Genomic DNA, 4475 nt, shown 5'->3' with positions numbered 1-4475 from the left:
CATTATCCATCCACAGACCTTCTCATGCCATATTTACACTCCACCTCGGTTTCCTACATGTAGATGTGCTGGAGCCTGAGCGGGATCATTTTTTAGGGGGTTATAGCGAAACCAGCTTGTCTGTGAATGCCTCAACAGGGACCACTGCCTGCTCCTCTCTCTTCCAAGGAACCACCATGAGGGCTCCAGAAAGCTCCAGAACTGACACATGAATGGCCAAATGGACAATTGGGCTGAAAGAAGTTTCCCAAGGGTTCCCCACACCCAGGCTCCCAGACCCAACAACAAGGAGAAGTCTCCCCCATAGCTCTAAAGTGTCAGTGTCCCTAGACACCCCGGATCTCCTTCTTCCTGCCCTGATTCTTTCTACTGAGATGCAACTTTCCATGTGTTGCATCTCATGAGCAAAGCAAGGCTAATTCTTGTTGTATATCTTTCAGAGAAATGGGCAGCTTAATCTGCCCCCCTCCAGATCATGTATGATGGGGTGCAGGTTTGGCTGCAAGGCTGTGGCATAGCTAGACCACATGGAGGCCTCTCACTCCAGTGCCTTTGTTTCTTCTGACCCTTTCTGGGGATAAACAGCAAAGCAAGTGGGCCTGAGCAATAACTCACTGAGAGCATGTTTGCCTTGCATGTGGCTGACCTGGGCTTGATCCCCAGCATCCCATAGTGTCCCCCAAGCCTACCAGGAGTAATTTCTGAGTGCAGAGCCAGGAGGAACCCCTAAGCACCGCTGGTTGTAGCCCTCAAAATAATAAAGACACAAACAAAAACAAAAAATGCAAAGCAAAGTGAAAATGGGTGCTGGGGGGGAAGTGGAGAGTCAGAAGGACCTGGCCACTCTGTTGCCTCTCTGGTGCCACTTCAGGAAAGGGGCAGGGGCAGAGATGTCTCCCTGGCCACACAGAACCCCTCTTGTTCCCCTCACAGTCCTATCAACAGCTCAGGAAGGAGGCACCTTTGGGCCTGGCTGAGCTGAGCACAGTGAAGGGTCCATGGGTATCTGTGCAAAGAAGGACCCAGGGGACTGAATCCTACCCAGACCTTCTGGCCAGGTGGCTGCTAGCTCACCCAGCACTGTCCATGGGCTTGCCAAGCACTGGGCCCTCTTTCTAAGGCCAGACACCAGCATAGGCACCAAGGGACATGATAAAAGGACCACAGACATCTCCCCAGCAGTGAGCTCAACACCATTCATCTTTGATTCCCACTTTCCACAAGCAAACCCCAGGTCCACCAAAGAGGCTTTACCTCAGGAGAAGACACCCAGGCAGGGTTTGCACCAAGCTCAAAGGGAGTCCACCCATCCCCGCACCATCTGGCTCTGCCCTCCACTGGGGTGTGTTTCTTGTCCAGATGAAGGGGCAATGTCAGAGAGGCCCTCCCAACCCACCCCCGAAAAGGCTCTGAACTCGCAGTCCCAGCTCCTGTTCAGTGGGGGTGGCCCTGGGCTTGGAGAGTGGTGGGATATCAGGGGTCCAGTCTTCACTGAGACAGCCCTCATGCCCCCTCTTTCACCCCATAAGCCCAGGGAGATGCAGCCCTGATACTTTCCCTGGTCCCCAGATGCACTCATTTATAGACGTGATATAACTGACTGGGTGGAGAGAGAGAAGGGTTCGGTTTAATTGCCTAGGGCTCCAGAGAGGGGGGCTGGGTCAGAAAAGCCAGAATTTCTGCCCCTCCTCCCCATGAGTTTTGTCCCTCCTCCCCTGCCCAGTATTCCCTCTCACCCTTCTACACAGTGAGTCCCCCACTTGCAGATGCACTTTCTCCTGAAGTCTGAGGGGGCATACCCCTGCGGCCCACCTGAACCTTCCAGCCATAAGCCTAGGAAGCAACAGCAGCATTTCCTGGAAGGGGGCTGGAGGCCGTTGGGCACTGAGGGCAGAGTCGTGCAGTGGAGGGACGAGGCACCCCAGGCATGACCCACACAGGTGAGTGTGGGACAACCTGGTTGGAGCTCAGGCCACAGTCCTACCCAAAAAACATACTGGCCTGGGGCAAGGCTAAGTAGGGAGCCGGGATGTGCCAGCCCAGGGCAGGGCCACGTAGAATCCCAGCACCAGCCCTGCTGCCTCCCGCCCACCACAGTTCCTACACATTGTGCAACCAGGAACCTATAAATCCTGTCACGGCACCCAAAGCCTCATCCAGTCAGCTTGGCCACTGCCCCACCAGCATGAGGGCCCTGTACTGCCTGCTCCTGGCCATGCAGCTGCTCGTCTTCCAAACCATCGCAGGTGACCAGGGTGCAAGTGGGGGCTGGGGGGCCACGGGGCCATGTGTGTCCTGAGGGTCCAGTGGAGCGTCGCAGGACTGTGTGCCCAGCCTATGCCTGTCTCTGACCAGCAGGACTGAGCCAGAAGGAAACCCCAGGTGACTCTCTGCCCCCTGGGGCATGTCACTGCTGGTGGGGAGGGGACGAATCACAGTGAATCTGGCTCTGCCCATCCACAGGCCAGAGACCTCGGCTCAGGTGTCTTTCTTCAGCATTTGCCTCAAAAATGGCTCTCCCTGTTGAGAGGCCAGTGGCTACCAGAGAGGGGGAGCAGACTCTAGCTCACCCAGTCATGGGGTGAGGCTCCCTAACTGCCAGCAGGACCTACCCTCCCCACCCACGGCTGGTCTCTCTGGGAAACAGCTCAGCCAGTCTGCCCGGTCCTTGGGCTCCCAGGAGCCTCCCTGCCTGCGGGGATCCACTCTCAGGGCAGAGGGGGTGTGTCCAGGTTCAGTCCCGGCCTGTCCGGGCCCGTCTGCTAGGTTTCCAATGCCAGGGACAAGGTACAGGCTCTCCTGCTCACACACTCGTCCTCGTTGTGTGACCTGGTGTGATCCCAGCTCCCAGCAGTTCTCAAAGCACTGCAGTGAAATGATGTCCCCAGGGGCTGAGGGGGTGAGGGGGTCTGGGGAGATGGAGGGGTGGAAGGGGGGATGGGAGCAGGCCTCTTTTGTCACCAGACATGGATGGGCAAGGTCACTTGACTAATTTTTCCTGTCTGAGAATGGTACAAGTGTCTCAGACAGATTTTTTTTTTATTTTAGTTTGGGAGACATAAAGGCCAGTGCTCAGAGATTGCTACTGGATCTGTGCACATGGGTCATACCTGGAGGTGCTCAGAGGAACCTACATACAGGGCCGAAGGCTTCCCCTATTCACCCCAGCCCTCTAGTGCCCAGACAGATGAACTCTGTGAGTGACTCATCCCGTGTACTTCCTGTGACAGAGAGGACATTCCAAGAGATGGGGTAGGGTTTGTTCTCTTGTTGCAGGGCTGTGGGAACCAGCACTAAGGTGGGAAAATTAGAAAAGATGAGTATCAGGCCAGCATTAGCACAGCTGGGAGGATGCTTACCTTGCCCGTGGCCAGCCGAGGTTTATTCCTCGGCATCCAATAGATCCCCCAAGGCTGCCAGGAGTAATTTTTGAGCTCAAAGACAGAAGTAAGCTTCAGAGCTGCTTGGTATGGCCCCAAAACAAACAAACAAACAAACAAAAAAGAAAATGTGTCTCATGGATAGAGGCAGCTGGCCACCCTTTTTGGACTGGCAAAGCAGCGGGTCCCAGAACCAGACAAGGCACCCTGTGAGCTCTGGAATGCTGGGGACCCTGGTTTCTCTCTGCACAAACCTGCCACAAATGGGTCTTTGGACCTCCCCAGACCCCAGAAGGCAACATATCCCTTGCAACAGGGGCCCAACGGGGCCCACCATGGCTCCTGGCAGCAGGAGGAACTGGGGATGTGAACTGTGAAGAGTCCACAGACCACACTGCATTGTCACCAGGGAGTTCTTCATTTTGTTTTCTTTTGGCCACACCCAGTGGTATTCAGGGGTTATTTCCTGGGTCTGTGATCAGGAATCACTCCTGGCAGGCTCAGAGGACCAAATGGAATGCCGGGGATCGGACCCAGGTCTGCCGTGTACAAGACAAACCCCCTAACCTCCATCCTATCACTCAGGCCCTAGGTTCCCAATTTAACAAGGACCTGGGACCATGATGCTTGGCAGTGTCCCTGATGGGCTCCCAACCCAACTGTCCCCTATCCTGGTCTCCCATCTCACCATGTGACTCCCAGCCCCGCTGCCTCACTCTGTCTTTCAGGCACTGTTGGGGTGTTTGTGGTTGCTTGGTCCCTGCAGTATGAGCAGCCACCCACAGCTTTGCCGATAGCCCCTGACAAACAGATCCTGGATTTTCATTCAAGCAAGGAACTGCGGGCTGTTCTGATAAGGTGCAGCTCAGGCCAGCAGGCACTGTGACTTAGCCAGGCCAGCATGCAGACTGGCACAGAGTAGCTCCTTCTCCGGAGGAACCATAAAGCTCAAAGGTGCTGGGGCTCAGGGGGAAACGGAGGCCTCTGCAGTCTTCTGAGGAAAGCCAGGCAGGAGTTCTTAGCTCTGCCTCTGGTTACTGGTGGGCAGGACGGGACTTTCTGTATCTTGGCCCTTTGCTTGTTTAGTCCTAAACC

Source organism: Suncus etruscus, chromosome 17 (genome assembly GCF_024139225.1).
Source record: "Suncus etruscus isolate mSunEtr1 chromosome 17, mSunEtr1.pri.cur, whole genome shotgun sequence".
Lineage (NCBI taxonomy): Eukaryota > Metazoa > Chordata > Mammalia > Eulipotyphla > Soricidae > Suncus > Suncus etruscus.
This window is presented reverse-complemented; position numbering follows the sequence as displayed.